We start from the raw sequence: 20,182 nt of genomic DNA on the forward strand, positions 1-20,182 counted from the left end.
CCGGTGCTATCGCCGCCCTAGTCTCGGCGCCCTCGGGTGGCTAGCTAGGCCTGGCTATTCGGCCCCTCTCTGGGGCCTTGCCCCTCAGGGGCCGCTACCGCGCTCCCTGCGCGTTGCCCCTTTGGGCTTCCCCCCTCCGGGGCCGACACGCCACGCGCCCCACGCCCTGTCTCTGCCCCACTCTTGGGCCTTGCCCTCTCGGGGCTGACTCCGCGCCCCCGGCGCCCTGTCTCTGCCCCGCTCCGGGGCCTTGCCCTCTCGGGGCTAACTTCCGCGCCTCTGGCGCCCTGTCCCTGCCCCGCTCCGGGGCTAAACACCGCCCTTATGGGCTGGGGTCTGTAACCCCGCACACTGCACCTCCCTGGCACAATATAATGCCCAGCCGCACCAACACTAGTGCCCCTGGCACTGTGCCTCAACTGGGCACTGGGAACCCCCAAGCTGTGGGGAAGCTCCCCTTGAGGCCTCCTCGCTCCCCTACAGCCTCCCCGGTCCACCGGATAAACTGTAACTTAATACTCAAGCCATCTGGCTATAACATAAGCAAAGGCTCCACACGCCTAATAACTCCAAGCCCCACCAGGGCTTTCCATCCTACCTCCAGTCAGGGCGATCTTGTTCCCTGCATCATCACGGCCTGTTAGTGGGGCAAAGCAGCAAGCACTCACTCAGGCCACTCAGCTCGAGCCGCAGAGCTCCTGCTCCTGCGGCAGCCAGAAGGGAACTGTGTCTCAGGCTCTGGCCTACGCTGGTTATAAAGGCCAGGCCCTGCCCTCTTCCGGCCATGTGACCACCTGGTTGTCCTAGCAACCAGGCACCTGAGCTGCCTGGGTGATTGACAGCTCTGCCAATCACCCTCTCAATCACGGAGCACCTCTGTGACTCCATGACACATGGGAAAAACCAATAGAAGAACATAAGCATAGCTATTCCTAGATCATACATGACCGGTAGCTACCCAAACTCTTGTTGAACAGGTCTGGTGATGGAGAGTCCACACTTTCCCTAAGCAGTCTATTCTACTTCATCACTATTCTCATAGTAAAGAAGTTTTTTGGTATATCCAATCTAAATTTACTTTGCTGCAACTTCAAGCCATTGGTCTGCATTCTGCTCTCTGCAACAAGAAGGAAAATGTGTTTTCTCTCTTCTTTATGGCATCCCTTCAAGTATTTGAAGACTTCCATCATGTCCCCTCTTAAGTTCCTTTTCTGCAAGCTAAACATGCCTAGCTCCTTCAGCCTCTTCTCATACGACTTGCCATCCAAGCCCTTGACCATCTTTGTTGACCACTCCTGAACCCTCTCTAACTTTCCACCCTTTTTAAAATGTACACAGTACTCCAGATGAGGCCCAATCAGAGCCGAGTGTAGAGGCACTTTCATATTCCATGTCTTGCACCAAATGCTTCTATTGATGCAGCCCAAAACACAAACACATCTGGAAACTGTCATCCATCTGCTAAGAATAGTCTCATACCATTGCTATATATACTTGAGTACCATGCACCTGAATGTATATAGCCAATTTGAATATCTCAGGTGTGACTACCCCTAACCCAGCCCATACAAAAGTTTCCCTGGACTTTTTCACTGAGTTAGTCATAAACCATCCACTTATTTTAGAGTTAATCAAACTTTTAAAAATATAAGATTAAAAGGGACCCCCTGTGTGAAGTTCACTCCCCCATTATTGAAGGCAACTGCATCAAATAATTCCTTTCATAAAGAGCTTTTACAATTACCTTTACCCTCACTACTCACAGTTGAAGACTGCTCTGATTCTTAGAAATCTTTTCATTTCCCACCCAAATTATTCCCATTTCTTCTTGCACCCACATTGTCCTTTAGCATGAATAGTCATTCTCCCTTCCTGGTGTTTATGGCTTCTTATTTACAGAGGGGGGTTATATCCCAACTCAGAGTTTGTTTTGCTAGATTAAAGAAGTCAAGGTCTTACATTCCCCCTCCCCTTTCATATTTTTCATTTCCCTCCCCAATCATGCTAGTAGCTTTTCTGTATACCTCATCCAGTTTGAATTCATATTTCTTGCACATGGCTGAGAAAATTGTTCACAGCACTCCAAAGAAGGTCACACAAGTGACTTTTACAGTGGTGCTAATACTTCTCTCTCCCTCGCACTCTCTCTCTCTCTGTGGGAAATACCTTGTCTGATACATCTCAGGATCACAGCTGTCTTTTTCATAGCATTACATTAGAGGCTTATAACCATCCTGTGATTACCTTGTACAGTCACATCCCTCTGAGAATGGCTCTGAAGTTCATACTATTACATTTGACCTCATTTCTGTGACTTCAGCTCTCCAAACCACCTACTGCTTTCTTCGTTGTATTCTCATCCTTCTTTGTGGATGCCTCCCAAGTTTGTGTCATCAGCAAATTCCACTAGCATTCTTCTATGTGTGGCAGGCTGGCCAGTGAGCTCACTAGCAGCCTGGATTATTAACTTGTGCTCAAAATGGCTTAGGCCAATTGGTGGAGCATTTCCACCAATCAGGAGGAGGCAGGAGGTGAGCTTGCCTCACCTTGACCCAGGGGAAGGGTGAAGAAGAGGACCTGTGGGGGAACTAACCCCTCAGGCTTTCCTATTCGTCCATTTTCAATCGGGGGGTGGAACCTCCAGAAGGGATAAAAGCCCATGTGCCCAACACACAGGCAGCTGTCAGCAAGGGATGATGAAGACAGGAGCTTGTGAAGAGCTGGAAGAGCTGACCAGCGGGGCAGAGCCGTTGCCCCAGAAGTGCCCAGAAGACACTGCTGCCTAGCAGGAAGCAGCAAGTGGCTGCATCCCCAGCCCCACCACAGAGGGAGCCATGGTGTTAATGCACAGATCGGTGCATGGAGGGTCCAGGAGTTGATGGGCTCTCAGCAGCTGCATGAGACAGTGTAGGTCTCCAACCCTCCATGAGGCAGGAGACCTCAATGCATGGATTGGGGCACAGGGCTGGTGAGATCCAGGAATGGACAGGACCTCGGCAGCTGCATGAGGCAAACAGGTCCCCGACTCTACAAGTGGTAGAGGTCCCATGGTGCACGAATGAGTGCGTGGGGCTGGTAGAGCTGGAAGGGACCCAAATGGCTGCATGAGGCAGCATGGGTCCCCAACACTGCACGAGGCAGGAGCTGAGCCATCAGCGTACGGATTGGTGCACAGAGCTGACAAGTTGTGCAGTTGCACACGGCGGCGTGGATCCCCAACCCTGCACAAGGCAGGAGCTGAGCTACTGGGGCAGAGACTGCAGTCTAATCAGAAGGCCACAGGGGATAGGCCTGTGCCTGAGTTTAGGGTTGAAAAGACCTATTGCCTGTGCAAACCTAAATTTGTAAATAACCTATGTAAGTATGTGTGTATATATGCCTATGGATATATGTATGTAATTTTATGGCTATAAGTTTTATATTATTTTGTATCATTAAATCTGTACATAGTTAAATATCACTGGGTGTCCTGGGTCTCTGTTCTACTCTGTAGTGAAAGGAGGCAGCCACGCTCCCCACAGCATACATGCACACAGTGACATCCCTTCAATTGGAGAGGGGGTACCTTTCTGCATATCACTGGGATTACATGAGCGTTCATCATTAAGAAAAGCCTTAATTAAGATGGGCTTCAAGGTCAATACTAAAGGACTTTACTAGTAACCTACATTGAGTCTATACATTCCATTACAACTCCACCTGTACATTACTGGGGTTTTTTTACACACCTCACAGTTCTTGCCCTAATCTCCATCTTCACTGATTATTTTGAAATGGCACTATTCAAAATGCTCTACTGATGCCCAAATGGCTGTTTCTTTGAGGCTGCTGCACTTCTGGCATCCCCATGAGCCTCACTGAACAAATTCCAAGTAATACAAACAGAACACAAATAACATGAACTTGGCCAGCTGGTCCCTCAACCAGCTTTTCCTTCTGGCCCTGTCTCTGGAGCAAAACTTCTCATTTGTTACTGTGTAAGCACTGACAGTGTGCTTAATGCTGTATAAGACTCTCAGAGTATATGTTGTCACTGCCCAGATAAGCTGCATCATTCCTTCAAGTAAGATGATCAAATTACCTTGTTTTACCATCTGGTGTTATGCCTTTTGTTCACTGTTGCTCCATTGAAGCCTGCTGCTCAGGAGGTCCAGATCCTAAAGTTTTAATTTGCTCCACTAAGCAACTAATTTGCAATTGTACTTGCTTTCAAGTTACCCAATTAGCTTGTGATGTTTGAGCAGTTTGCTATTTAAAACCACAGGCAAATTCAGTACTCAGGATGATTATTCTGTTGATTCAACTTCTGCAAGACACTTCAAAGTCTATCTTCCTCCTCCTCAAACGTGCTCAATAAATCCTGCTACACAAGAATTGTTTGGTAAGCCCAAAAGCAGAAAGTCTTCTAAATAATACAGTATTGATCAAAGTTAAGTTTTACATCACTTCCCATTGCAATCCTTAAAAAGGATTTAAACACACTCACCACAAGATCTTGGCCTCATCCCAAAACTCAGGAGGTCCAGCTCAGGCCAGAATTCAGATTTCACACGAAGTCTGGCACCAGGCAACCAGAAGGCTGAGAGACTGGATCTTAACTACTTGTGCTATTACCTGGATGGACAGAAACAAATTCATTTTTTTAAAGTGAAATGCACAGAAGGGTTCAACTGATATTGCACACAAAGGATGGAAAGGTCAGAGCATCTTACTAAGCAAGCTGGGGCCCACCATTAGATTTGGAACAGCAGAAATGGAAAGGATCTTGGCTCTGATCCAGAAACAACAGCATTGCCAAGCTGAGCAAGCCCAGGGTCAGAGACAGGACTGGGTAATGGATGTGCTGATGCTGTTTGAGTCTCCTGTCCTTGTGAGGAAACACTTCCAGCCAAAGCACCAGGAGCAAGGAATCATGTGCTTGGGACTGGAAATAAGTGAAGCTGCCAGCCACATTATATCTATAGACATGTGTTTGGTTTTTAAACTGACAGGTTTGTTTTAACTCTCTTTGTGCTGTCCCAATATTTACAGATAACTGGCAACCAAGTTAACAATACCAGTTTTGGCGGGGGTTCATATCAAAAGGTTTGCCAGGGTTTGCATTTTTCAAAGTTCCTGGGTTAAGCTGTGAATGAACATAGGCAAAGTTACAAGAAACTCTTAGGGCACATCCAGATGAGTGCACATGTGCATTTCCCAGGGACAAATAGCAGCAGCACATAGTTGTGCTGCTGCTACTTGTCCCCAGGGAACACCTGAGCATGCATACTCTAGCATGCAGCAAGTTGCTCCAAGGGGGGTTGGGAAGGCTGGGGCCAGCACCTGGGCTGGCCCCAGCAGCCGTACCTGCACTTATGGGGACCTCCCAGGGCTCCAGCAGCAGAGATCCAGGCACACAGAGCCTGCCTAGCAACCCGAGTGTGGCTCCAGCCAGCCAGGCTCCAGTTTCAGGCAGTGCATGCTGCTGCCATGTGCACCGACCCATTTTTTTCAGACACCGGTTTTTCAGGCACAAACCTGCTACACTGCAAATCAGTAGCACAGTGAAGACGTGCATGTGCAGTGCAGTGCAGGCAGTCTGTGCTGCCCCAGACCACATGTGCACACTCATCTAGACAAACCCTGAGAGGACTGCCTTTTTCTTTTTTTCTTTCTCTTTTCTTCCATTTTCCACCAAAAACAAAAATCTAGGTCAAAGTCAGCAAACTGTCCTAGGTTTGATTTCAGGTATTTCGGTTAAAAATGAAGAGGCACAAATCCACATTACAAAAGTAAAGTGGGGAAAAAATCCAAGCCATCAAGCTTGCCTGAACAACCTTCATTTTCCCTTCTTACATACACGTTACAATATGGACTTTAATTACATGTTCATATACTATTTTTTCCACAGGCTGTCTGGAATCAGAGGAATGCAAGGGAGAATTGGTTAAGGACTCCTGTCTCATTTGGGACAGAAGTTGGAAAATGAGAAATGAATAAGGCAGGTGATTACAGGCAGATAAAGGACAATTTAATGCTTAAGACACTTGAACACTGCTCTAGATAATTTCTCCCTGCGTCTGCCACAGTCCCCATGTCATGGTAGTCAAGCTTCTTAAACCTGATTTTTCACAGATGCCCACTCATTTTTTCCTTGTTTTCTGAGTGTTGTACTAGAGCCTGTGGGGACCGATTTGCAGAAGTGTTAGGCACTCACAGCTGCAGTAGAAACCCAGGTGAGCTGAGACTTAAACACAGAGGGATATATAATGCTAAGGACTCACAAAATACAAGCCCTAGGCATCTGAAATGGAAAACCTAACATTCACATGTACAAAATATTCAATATTTGTTTCATAAGTGAGAACTGTCCATTCCATGCACTGAATGAAGTAGGGGGATCCTGTGAAGAAAATATGTGATAGCATAAAGACTATGCTAATATTTATTAGATAAGGTATTTCCTCATTTTATTTATTTAAATCTTACTAAATCTTGTAGCAGTTTTCTTTTAGTTTGTTTGTAAGAGGAGATGACCAGGGATCCTGGTTTTCTCTGATTAAAAAAAATCCCCAATTTTCAGTTTTAAAAAAGTAACCTTAAACTCCACAAATTTCCATGATCAAAATGAAACACTACTAATCATGGGAAAATGTGTATTTTAGGTTACTTTTTTAAACCAAAAATTGGGGATTTTTTTTTTAAACAGCGAAAACCAGGATCCCTGAAGATCGCTTAGACCAGGGTTTTGTAAAACCCAGTTAGCTGATATGTCACTAAGAGAAGGAAACTAGAAACATTAAAAATTTGCCTGAAGTGTGGTCTTCCTAAAGTATAGCAATTGGCTGGTTACATAATAACAAAGGTAAAAAAAAAACCAAACGAAACCTCTTTAATGTATAAAACTAGGGCTAAAAATACAGGGCTAATTTATTTTCCATCAGATAGCAGCATCAATCATGAAAACTCTTAAGAAAGCATATTACTGAGGATGATCAAATCTGCAATTACACAGAGCTGCACTTCAGGAACCATTAATGACCCCCACAAAAGGAGTGCACCCGCTTTCTGTGTGCATGTGTTTGTGGGGGGGTTTGAAACTCTTATTAACTGAAAAGTGTTGTGCAGTCAGCTTTAAAAATTGAATTTGCTTGTGTCTGCCACAGAACCAGGTAATATCACAAGCAGTTATAACCTGAGATCCCATCTTGCAGAATCCTGTTTATTTGGGAATTGAGACTAATGAATTCCCATTGCCTGTATGTGTGCATGCCTTGCTAATCATCCTCTCCACAGGCAGAGGAGAGCTCTCCTTTCCTGGAGAAATCCAGCAAATCCCCTGATGCATGGTTTTTTTACCACTATTTTAGCAGAGTGTCTTTAATGTGACAGATGCAACTTGGAGCTTCTTTCATGTTGGCATTTTATTTTTTCCCTGCCCCCATCAAATAAGGTCTAGTGAAATGAGCTAAGAAGCACAGACTGAATCTTTGAACCTATGCTGATGAACTGTTTCAAAGCTTTCTCAAAGCATACACCTGGGGTGGGGGATTAAAGTCTATTCCCAGTTCCACACATCAGTTTCCTGCCAATTGCTGTATGTATACAATTCAATATAACTCATCAAGTTCCATCAAGGTAGCTTGTGTTATCATGAACAGCTCCTAATGCAGTGATGCCATGCTAACCAGCAGCGAGTATGGAAAGTCTACAAAACACATTGCAGGTGCTTTCTGGAATTATACCAACAATTCATCAAGAAATGTAAAACTTCCGCCATTATCTTCTTCTTTATGGTATAGTAATGGAGAAAATAAAGTTCCAAATACTTATGCAAATACTTGGAAGAATTTTCTCTGACCAAGAATCCCTGTTGACAGACTACAGACACTGCATTCCCACTCCTTCACACATTCAAGTGTGACAAGTCCAATTCTAAAAATAAATCTGTGTAATTCACTCCTGCAGCTTCACAAAAAATCTCCCCTCCCTTTGCAGCCTCCTACCGGACAGCCAAACCATATTCCACTTGAAAAGGATGGCAGTTGGTGGGAGTAATTGTCATCATACACATACAAAGCCAAACAGTGTTTTGATATGCTGCTTTTGGAATAAGAAGTGCTGATAACATGCTGGTCTCATTGTTTTAAAGCAAGCCTAACAATGGAATGGGACAAGTCTTCTCCTAGCTATTACTTACATCTCAATAGACAAGCACATTGCCTGTAAAAGCTACCTTTTTCAGAACTTATCTGAACCAAAAATGTAAAGTATTTTGCTATGGGAGAGAAGGAACCCAAAGGAAGGTGTCATCTTTTGGTAATAATGAAAACCATTGAATGCACCTCAAACTAGGGGTAAGTTTGAAACGTTCAAAGAGCAAGAGGCAGAATCAGTCAAACCTTTGTGGGTTTCTCTAAGCTGTGTAGATTGGATCAGGAGGAAACAAAACACACATTTGCCGTTTGGTGGTGCGTGGGCCATGCAGATGCCTGCACTGGCTGAAGCCAGAAGGTGGAGGGTGCTCCCACACATTTCCCAGCATGCTTGAGATTGCCAACAGCAGCCAAGCAGGGGCCACCCTGATTGGCTGTCAGGCACATGCCTCCAAGCCCTGCTGCCACACCCTACCAGCTGTCTAACCTAAAATGATTAAATCCAATACTACAACCATCTGATATTACATCCATCCAGGTCTACAGATTTAGACTCGTTTCCAATCACTTATACCAGTTTGTGTGAAATGTCTATACCTAGCCTTTAAATCAGGAAATTCCATAATAGGAACAACTTATTCTTAAGGCCATGGAGAGTAGAAGAGAATCAGTTTCCAAGACGAATTGTTAACTTGTAACTGGTAATTAGGAGAGGGACAGGATCTCTTAATAGGTACTTTCCACCCCCAATTTCTATGGATTTTTGTTGTCTAAACCAGGGTTGTCCAATTTTGGGGCAGCTGGGGGCCACATGCCATTCAGGCCACAGAGCTGGGAGCTACATCCTACATGGGCAGACAGGCAAGAAACCCCTGATGCTTCCTCTTCCCTCACCACATGGGCTGCCAAATGTCCATCCCAATCCTCCCCCACTACCACTATGTGCACAGCTCTCCCTCTCTCCCAGCCATGCTCACCTTGGCAATAGCCCTTCCACCTCAGCACAGGCTTGAGCACCTGGGAGGGGAGGGTGTGCTGCATACAGGCATGCACAGCAGAAAGAGCGGGAAGCTGAACTCAAAACACTACCCTCCCCCTCTGCACACACACACACCATGCACACAGCATCCAGCTCTCCCATTGCTACTCCAGCACATGCTACTTCCACCCTCCTGGCCCCACGTACCACCCACCTGCAGTGAGGGCAGCTCAGGCACTCCAGCCCCGTCCTGGCCACCATGGAATGAACAAATGGCAGTGGAGAGTGGGAAGGAAAGAGGTGAGCTGGGCAGGAACTTACAGGCCACATGTTCAGGGGTCCAGTCTAGACGGTGTATCTCAGTCCTCTACAGATTACAAATTTCTTATGTAGCTGCATTAACAGATCAGGCAAGAGTAAACAAGAAAATTCAGGAAAAACAGTGTTTGAGACAAATATTTTATTTGTTCTTTATAATATATAAGATTATATAAATATATGCAAATATAAAATGGGTAGTGCTGAGGTAATAGATTGAATGCCACACTTGAAGACTGCATCAAATCTTTAGCAGCTACATTTAGGCAAAAGGGTTCATTCATACAAATTCATTTGTCTTCCCCAAACCCAGATTATTAATTGTCTATCCCAGTGATTCTCAGCCAGAGTGATTCTTAATCCTGGGGTGCCATGAGATCCTTTTAAAGATTTTGCAAAATATTAGTACTTACAGGTTGCAAACACCTATCTTGTGAATCATGTGTAAAACCAGGAGATTTTAAACAGGAATCCACAACATCAAAAACATTGTGACCTGTGCTCTATCTGAGTTCTTTGCTCCAGAAGAATTGGTTAATTTTTTTTCTGTAGTCAAAAAATAAGCGAAGCTGAAATTTCCAAGTATATCTTGAGACTAATGAGGGATGCCATGAGTCTAAAATGCCTGAGAACAACTAATCCATAGTAACAGATCCATGAATATTGAGAATACCATAACATTTTCACCAGCCAAATTCAAATAATCTAACATGTTAAAGCGAACAGAACAAAAAATAAAAAAATAAAAAGGAGAGGGAGGGAAAGAGGGGAGGGAGGAATTAGAAAAGGAGAGATAGATAGATAGATAGATAGATAGATAGATAGATAGATAGATAGATCGATCTCAATCTCTTTCTCTCTCTCTCTCTCTGCAGGTAACTCAAATTTAACAGTAGTTGATTGATTGGGGTTGCAATGCATCCATTTCCAGTTCCCTGTCCTGTTATTTCACTGACATCGTTTGCATTATAGTCCTACAAGACAAGACATGACAGTCTCAGCTGACACATTCTTTGGAACTTCATTCTCTGGACTTCGAGCCATCAATTATTAATTAAACAGATTCTAGCCCACACTGTATACCAGCCATTTCACTTCTATTTGAATTAAACAACAATAACACTTGGGCTAGAGACAGACACTACACATAAACTGAAATAAGTGATTACAAACTGGTTTAAACCTTTAACAGAACAGAAGTTCGGTGCACATAAACCAGTTTCAAAATGGCTGAACCTGGTTTAAGATAAACCTGGATGGGTGTAGTATTCCACTTTATGGAACTTCTGTCCCAGATCCCTTCCCTACTTAAGTTACCTCACAGTCCCCCAGCATCCCAGGATGCTTTTCAGCCCTGGTTAGCTATCTGCTCCAGTGAAGCAGTAAAGCCTGTATTCCCTAGCCTCCTTCCTACGTGCACCTGTCAGTCTGAAAAGATAGGGGGACAGGGGAACAGACCCCCTACCCCACCCCGGACCTCCAGCCTGGGTCTGCACAGCATGGAGGAAGGGAAAGCCCCCAGAGTGGTCCCAACCACACCTCCGCTCCAGCTGCCCAACTCTCTGAGAGGTAGGGGGTGGCACCAGCCCCCCTGAAACCCTGGCTGGGCAGTGCTGGGTCAAGGAGGTGCATTCCTCCCCCACCCTATCTCTCAGAGAGGCAGGCAACTGGCAAGGGGGTGATCCCAGGCTGGCTCACTGGCCTGCAAGGGGAAAAATATCCCCCACCACAGAGGCTTCCCCCCACCCCAAACCTTGCAGACCCTAGCTGGGGGGGGAGTCAGTGTCAGTCTGGGGGTGATGAGGCTGGGGCTACGTTACCCTGTCCCCTGCCTCTCAGAGAGGGGGGCAGCTGGTGAGGGGGCAGAGCTGGGAAAAGATTATCTGCTGGCATTCTCCCCCGCTAAGGCTGACAGCAGGACAAAGGAGCATGTGTCCAGCAGCCAATCAGGCATGGGCTGCCAACCTGCAGGGTTCAGCAGCCTTCATCAGTGTCTAGCACAAGGGGTAGTGAATGTGAGCACTCCCTGGCTCCTAGCCTGGGGCAATGCAGGCCTTTGCCTGTCTTGACCACCCAAAAACTGATCAGTAAAGTTTGTTATCAGTTCAATCTAGGCAGCTTAGAAAAACCTGCGAAGACTGAATTGATTCTGCCTTGGGCTTTTTAAACATCTGTACTTAGTCTTGAAGACTGGATATGCCCTGCAAATATGCCCTGCTGCTAACTGAATTTATCAAGTAATCACTGAGGATTGTGGAAACAGGAGCATTCAGACACCTACACATACAAGTGTAGTGTATATAGTGCATATCAATTTACACAAAGTGAGAAGAGAAAGAGGAGGGATGCAGTGTTTTAAATCTTCCATTTAAGTAATGTTGGCTGCTGTACATTTCAGTAGCATCAGTTTAGCATACTGAAAAAGTCACTTGCAGTTTGTTATGGCTTTGGCATTCAAGTGGATTCAGGCATAATGGATTGCTGGAAGAATTATTGTTCATCCTCTACCTTAAGAGCTATAACCTGTCAAAATCTTATGAATCACTGTAGGTTTTTCCTACCATATGTACATAACACAAACATCTCTTTTGCTGCTTCCCACACCAGCTGCAGTTCACATGCTGCCCTATTGTTGTAGGCAATTGTGCCGAGGAGTGGTATACTACTACTTATAATTACAGATTTCTTCCATTTTGAAACCTGATATTTTCCTTTTTCTCTCTTCCTCTCTCCCCTTGTTTGGTTGTCCAAAAATAAAGTCTTGTTGAATTTTAGGCTGTGTAGAAGTAGGCAACAAGGATTTGATTTCAGATTAAGGTTTTTCTAAACTCTTTAATAATAGTGAGTACACTTAAGTTGCCATTGCATATGGTCAAGAACGCAGAGCTAGCAGTAGGCAGTGACACTAAGACATTCAAAGTGTTGATTACTCTTCTGTATGTCAATGGACACAAATCCAAGCACATATTTCTATGGCATAGGAGTACACTTTGACATTTTCTGTGTCCTTCTAGTCATACTCTATAAACACCCTTTGAACACTTCTAAGAAACATGGTGTGAGATATTTCACCTACTATTTTTTCCTTTATGCTTGTATCTGGGTCTAAGAAGCTAATGAGGGCAACAAATAGCAATTTAGGAAGACTGTCTAATATCTGCACAGGGTGGAAGTTTCATTGAGTAGATTGCTCTCTTGGGTCTCTCCATATTTTTAAGCCTAGATTAGTGTGCAATATATTTTCCCCAGAGGGACAATCCCATGCAAATATAGGATAGACAGCACTATATATTGCCTGCTTCTGGCTCTTAATTCTGAAACTATTTAACTCCTTAAAATAACCCAAATGCAATTAGGATGTGCCCAAGGCCCAAAAAGCATTTATAATCTGAATGTTGCTTTCAACATAGTAAATGTGACTATTAGTATAACAAATGGAAGTGCCAATGCTTGCTACCGTTAAAGATTCAGAGGGTAGGAACACACCAAATTCCCAGGTTGCACAGAGAGGGTTGCTTTCTGAGATGCCCCAGTGAGCGTCTTTTTACTGCAATTAACAGGACACAGATTAAATCCTGTCAATGGTGCAGACTTGCATAAAAATGGAATCATTTGCAAATGTCACTGAATGGGCACCACTTCACAATTGTGTGAAGTGCTGTGGTTGCCACCAGTGGATGGAAGTGAGCACCCAAGCCAGTAGTTAAGAAATAGGAAGTGGAGGAGGGAGTGCTTGCACCAATAATTTGGGGACCTCAGGGAGTGGGCAACCTGTAGTTGTGGACATTTTCACTTTTCTGCTTTCCTTTCTCTTCTCAACATGAGTTCAGTCAGATGCAGGCCACTGAAGCTTATTAAAGTCTGCACTATGCTTGTCTCGGGGTGGCTGGGAAAATGGGGAGGTTCTTGGACCCATGTTTTTGGGTTTCAGGGTCTGGGGAATGCTGGAGTAGGGAAAAAAGGACACAAATGGTTATTAGAAAGATAGCTTTTATTCAGCAGCAAGCAGTGTAAGAGAGCTCATTAATTTAAAAAAAAAATGCCAAGAAAAGGTTAAAAGGAGGTAGTAGAGTTCTGGCTGCATACCAGACTGGACCATTGCATTGAGGGTAGGATTTGAGGAGACATGTAATGTGGCAATAGTGTAACAAGTGGGGAGGGTGACCAGCACATCGACTCTAGATGCCCACTTAGACAGGGTGTAAGAACAGCAACCACCACAGCTGCTGGCCCAGCCACTTCTGTCCAGGGCACACACCATGGTGGCTAAACTGTGCAGTGTAGGATGCCTGGAGGAACAGCCAGATGTGTCATAGAACATTTGGGTTAGGGACAAAAATTACACATAAGCCAGCATCAATGCTTGGAAATTGGTTCAAATCTGTAACACAATGGAAGTTCAGTGCACATGAACTCCTTTCAAAATGGCCAAAACTCATCTAAGATAAACCTGGATGTATGATTTAACCTGGATCAAACTTAAATGATTTAGGTTAAATCAGTGTATTGAACTTCTGTCCCAGACCCCTCCAGATTCAAGTTAACTAACAGTTTTCCAGCATCCCAGGATGTTTTGAACCTCCCCCACAAACCACCCTCTTAGACTGGGCAAGCTAGCATTGGCCAAAGCTGTCTGGCACCCCCTGGCTTCTGACCTGGGCCACTGCAGGCCTGTGGCTGCATTTCTGGAAAAGTGAATGTCCGTTGACTTGCTTGTTGGTTCAATCTATGCAGCTTGGACTAACCTGCAAAGATTGAATCACTTCAGCCTCAGGCTTTTTGACTGTCTATACTTAGCCTTGGGGTTCAGATAGAAGTTACATTTGTCACATGGTCACCCCCCTGAAACCACTCTACAGCTATGCCATGACACACATGCATGGCTTCAGCTTGCTTTTAAAGTGGCCAATCACACAACAAATTGATCCTCATCAAAGGAGAGATCAGATGAAGGCACTCCATTTCAGGAACACTTGTGTTAACTAGGGTTAATTTGTGGTATGATCGGGGCTGTCAGCAGGAAGGGAGGGGGGAGAGGGAGCAAGCTGCCAGCTGGGGTTTGCCCTTCCTGAGCTGGAGGGGAGGGTGAATTGAACCCCCACCCCATATCTTCTGCCCTTCCCCCACCTCCAGCTTAGGCTGGGCAGACCCCAGCTGGCAGCTCACTCCCTTTCCCCTCTCCCCACTCTCTTCCTGCAGGCAGCCCTGGAGCTGAGAGCAGGAAGGGGGTCTGTGGGAAAGGGGAAGCTTCTCAGCTGCAGGCAGGCTCAAACCCTACCCCTCTCCTGACCAGGTGAACATCTGTTGGGTCAGTGTGGTACTCTAACTCATGACACTTTATGTAAAGTGCCATGAGTTAGCATGGGGCCTGAACATCTATCAGCATCCCTGGTGTCCACACAGAACACCAACTTGATTCATACTGAACCAGTTCAAAAGAGCACTTGATTTTCCAAGTACACTTTTGAATAATTCCAGGCAGCTTTCAAAAGCTGTTTAAACAGGTTTCTATGTCTATCTGTGTCAGGTTTCAACTGCATTTCACCTGATCCCTGTGTTCTGTCTGACTCTACCCATTTAATGTAAGTACATGCCCTACCTCTGGGTGTAATTTCCATCACACCATGGCCACATCTAATAAGTACAATCACTGTAAGTGCCACTATTTTAGTCCCCCAGCACCTCCTACATTTGCCACTATTGTCTCATTTGAACTAAACCTGACAAATCAGCTCCAACTCAGACAGAATGACAAACCAGAAAAGAATTATATTGTGTGAAGATTCTGAGATTTTAAAATACATTGTGTGACTCAAATAAAGCTGCTGAATTGCCAGTGGTCTGATGGTAAGGGCACTTATGAGGAATGTGGAAGATTTCAGTTCTTGCTCAACATTATTTAACCACATGTCTTCATCACCAGTGTACTGCTTATTCCATAAGGGAATCTCTCTCTTTCCCATGTGAGGAAATTTCACTAAATAATGTTCATCAAAATCAATATGTTCTCGCAAAAGAAAACTTAGTTTTGATGAAGAGGTGATTTTTCCCTGACAGAAAAAGATTTAATCAAAAACACTTTTAACCAGCCAGCCTTATGGCATATGGCAGTTCATATCAATACTCTCAGGAATATATGTCTGAAACTAGGTTGCCTTTAACTTTTTGTGGACTTTTACCTTTCTGCTTTACAGCCATTTTGTGCAGTAAGGCACAGACCATCAGAAGAGACACAGCCACTTTTATGAAGAGCAAAATCAAAAATGGGCAAAATGCTTCTTGCAGTACTAATGGGAGTCACATAATGTGATCCCAGGTAGCCTTGCTACTCCTCTTTAACTATACACCCAGGTTCCTGAAGACCATGCTTATTGTGAACAGGGATATATTTAAGAAAGCTGAGCACACCTTCAGTAACATTATTTCCTTTCCTAGTTTCACTCTGTCACTATATAATTTTAAATTAAACTGTTGCATATCTCTTATATCCATATAAGCAAGGAAATTCATTATACAACACCAGCTTTTCAGCAAGACAATGGTATATTTCCTTTGTGGACGGCAGGAATTCTTGCAGTGTGCATGGAGAAAATTATAAAACTAGAGCATAAACCAGTTGTAAAGTTTCTTAGAGAGACAGAGAAGAAAAATAAATCATAAGTGTTTCCTACTATTTGTATTGAGTTCTGAGAATAAAATAACTGCTAAACACTGCAGAGAACATAAGTACTTAATCTGTGGTATCAATTTTAAAAATGGTTTATATCTATATGCATAAGGATTATCAATGCTTACCACTCACACAGCATATCATATATACAGAAATACTTAAATCATTATGTTAATCTTCAATAACTCAGAGTTCAGGGAAGGGCAGCAAGAATGAGCAAGAAAATGAGAATATAGGATGCAGGACTTGGATATTTATCTAGGTGACCAGTGAAGGATTTAAGTATTTGTAAAGTATAATCACCAGAGTGGAAGAGACAAAGTTTAGTGCAGCATACAGAAATGAAACAGGATTCAGTTAGAGGAAAATTTAATCAGAATATACTGATTATTAAACCAAGACTGGGGGAAAACTGATGATATATATTTTAAGGAATAATGATATGCTGTCAAGATAGACTAAATACAGGGTTGAGTCAGACAGATTAGGCGGGTTTGCTGGAACTAAGTCTCCTGCTAGGATACCTGAAATGTTTTGGAGAAATGTTGTTGTTTCTAGCATACTGGACTTCCCTGAGCAAATACTGGCATCTTAATTTGCTGAGCTGATGTCAATATGATTTAACAAGTCAGTTTGTCTGAACCTAGGAACCATTTGACCACCATGGCTAAATCTGTGCTGTATTACGTAGAATACTGATGTTTCTAACACTTTTCACTCAGGAATAAATTTATGCAGTGTTTCAATGCTCCCACACAACCCTATTATTCTGAACCTGAAAAACTGAGCCTGTCCAAAAAATGAGCTTCTCAAAGTCAGCCTTTAAATGTAGCTTCTTTTGTTTCAAATTCTTAGTATTTGTAATACAGGCAACTCCCGCTTACCACTCTTAATTGGTTCCTGAAAAACCGAGTGTTAAGTGAAACGAGAGTTAAGTGAAACCGAAAGTATTTGACAACCCAAGATGGCAACCACAAGCATTATAACAAAATTTGCTGAGCGCTAAGTGAAATCAGGTATCAATTTAAAATGAGCGTTATAGCAAAATAGCACTAAGCAAAACAATGTTAAGCAGGGGCTGCCTGTACAGTCTTCTAACCTGCCAAGACAAATGCCATTTACAAGAGATACAAAAATATATTTGAACTACTTGGGACAAATTGCTTTCATAATTATAGAATCTTTAAATTTTTCTTCCATTTCTGATGCAACCAATTTCAACAACAAGAACAGGTGGTACAGATGTCAGGACATGTGGGACAAGGCAACTGCAAGTCTTGAGGAAAAGGTAAATGATCTATCTGCCAGAACCGCCTATAATATACTAGCTATTGGTGTCTAGTTCTGACCACACTGTTGTAAAGGGACTGCTCCGAGGAGACATCCACTGACAACTTGATTCTGTACTTATTGTCAGAAGTATCACAAGAGTGATGCATCTTTAATTAATAGCTTCAGTCACTTTTCTCAAGCAAATTCTTTTTATACTCTGCTTAAAAACATAGAATCATAGAAAGTAGAGCTGGAAGAGATCTGAGGAGTTTATCTAGTCCAACTTCCTCTTCAAAGCAGGATCATTCCTGACTAAACCACCCCAGTGAAGTGTCTATCTAACCTGCTCTTGAAATCTTCCAAGGATGGAGATTCCATAAGCTCTCCTAGTATCCTGTACTAAACTAGCCTCATAGTGGGAACATTCTTCCTAATATCCAACCTATATTTCCCTTGCAGCAATTTGAGACCGTGCCTTGTCCTGCTCCTTGCCACCATAGTCTATCACCATTCTCTGTATAGCCATTCTTCAGGTAGTTGAATAAGCACTATCATATCTGCCCCCCACCCCAATCTCTTCTCCAGGCTAAGCAGTCCAAGCTTTTTCAGCCTTTCCTCATAAGTCATGTTTCCAGGACCTCTAATCATTTTTGTTACTCTCTGCTAGAATCTAAATGGTCCATGTCTTTCTTGAAGAGCAGTGTCCAAAACTGCAGGTAACCCTACTATGGCCAAACAGAGCAGAAGGATCATTTCCCTTGACTTAAAAAGTGATACTTCTGTTAATACAGTCCACGGTGTTATTGGCTTTATTTTGCAACAAGAGTACACTGTTGGCACACATCCACCTTATGGCCCTTATAACACCCAGTCCATTTTGTAGCCTAGTCAATCACTTCCAAGTGTCTATTTATACGTATGATTGTTCTGTCCCAAGTACAGGACTTTGCATTTGTCCTGAGTGAATTTCAATCAATCATCTCAGACCACTTCTCTAGTTTATCAAGGTCATTCTGAACCCTAAACTTACCTTCCAAAATGTCTGCAACTCTACCCAATTTGTCATTATCTGCAAATTTGCTAAGCACAGACTTAAACTCATCTTCCAAATCATTAGTTAAGATGTTAAACCTAGACACACAACAGGGAAGGTTTGCAGTGGCCACATCATTGCCACATTGTATTGATCACTACAGCTTTTACCCTAAGCATGCCACTAGATCTATCATCTGTAGCCAAGGTCTATGTTACAACCATACCTGCTGTCATTCCACTGGCTGGGATGAACACCTTAAGGTTCTGGAGCAGATATTCCTACAATTATAATACAATCCCAAAACTGTAGCCACTCAAATCAACAAAGCCAGACTCAGACCTCTCTCCAAACTGCTACAATACTAACCCCTGGACATATAATTGATGACCTCCTAGAAAGGGATTATAGTTTCAAGGTAGTCATATCCCAACCTCAAATGTTGTCAGTCAAGAAATAGATTAACTGCCATCCTCACCAAAGCATCAGGTCTTGCAATAGACCTAAATGCATGCTGGGCCCCCACAACAGTACAAATTACTTCATCGCTAGACTGCAGAAGGAGTATAACATCCAATGTTCATTCACCTGCAATGTTATATACGTTGTCCCCTGATTACAGTGCCCCTCTGTCCTAGGGGTAATGGGTTACCTTTTATGGCCCCTTTGTTCCTATGGATTCTTCACTTGTTTGTCTCTCTCAGCTCTGTCCCTTTTTCTCCTTCCTGTCTTTCCACCTTTTATATTCAAATCACTCATTCTACTTTATACACTGCACTATACACATACTTGCACAGTATCTGATGAAGTGAGCATGAAAGCTCTCTCTATGTATGTATGTATATCTTTATTTAGTTAGTCTGTAAGGTGCTAGCCTGCCTTCAGACTAACACAGATAACTACCTCTTTCCAGTATTAAACACTACCAAATGCAGCATAGACCCCTGGAGAAGACCACTCAATTCCTCCTCCCTTCTAGACATTGAACTGTGGACAACTATTCTTTGAGCAAGATGATCCAACCAGTAGCATACTCATCTTGCAGTACTTCCATCTAGACCATATTACCTTAGTTTATTAATGTGAATGGCATAGAAAACAGTGTCATAGGCCTTGATGAAATTAAAGTCTCTCTTAAAGTTTCATTTTTGTTAAGCACAGCTACCTTTGGATTCGTGTAGCACAGTATCACAGTTAACACCCTCTGCCTGAGGTAACTGAAAATTCTTAAAATTATCAAGTGCTCAGAACAAGCTATTATCAGACATAATGCCATCTCCTGAACATCCTCTATTGTGCTGGCATCTATTCATTGTAGATAAAGAGTGAAGTATTGTTAAAGGGCAAAATTCTGATTGGCTAACTAGGTGCATAAAGGCACATCTATACCTCAAGCAATTAATTCCAGTCAGAATGGCAAGGCATATGTCAGGGCTAGGTGTTTCCCATTGGATTGTTCTAGACCACTCCTCATGCAGTGTCTGGGTTTTCGAAGATACCATTAGAGACACCTAAACGCTCCCTGTTGCTTAGACACTGAACCCTGTTTCGTTGAGTAATCCTGTCGGGCTAATCACCTAATTTTTAGGCATGCCAAGGGCTAAACCGGAGATACATAAAAGCCTATTCTGGAGTCTGCTTAGACTTGCTGCAGCTGCCTTCCACATTACAAGAGTTTTTCAGTTCTACTAGGCGCTTTAACTGCCCCACAGTAAATTAGCCTGGGCAGAACGCTGTGCTAGTGTAGTTAGACCCCCTACCAGTACCCAAGGTAG

At 43.5% G+C, this 20,182-nt stretch overlaps 1 long non-coding RNA gene across 1 annotated transcript in view; it reads right to left on the reverse strand.

Moving 5' to 3' along the window:
- Nucleotides 1-20,182, reverse strand: part of LOC149868404 (uncharacterized) — a 359,260-nt gene that overhangs the window by 91,794 nt on the left and 247,284 nt on the right. Inside the window, exon 4 of the long non-coding RNA XR_016441244.1 lies at nucleotides 4,487-4,614. This is a non-coding gene — a long non-coding RNA (uncharacterized LOC149868404). The remainder of the gene's footprint in view (nucleotides 1-4,486; nucleotides 4,615-20,182) is intronic.

This window comes from Crocodylus siamensis, chromosome 3 (assembly GCF_052110815.1).
Source record: "Crocodylus siamensis isolate JL-2025a chromosome 3, ASM5211081v1, whole genome shotgun sequence".
Taxonomy (NCBI): Eukaryota; Metazoa; Chordata; order Crocodylia; family Crocodylidae; genus Crocodylus; species Crocodylus siamensis.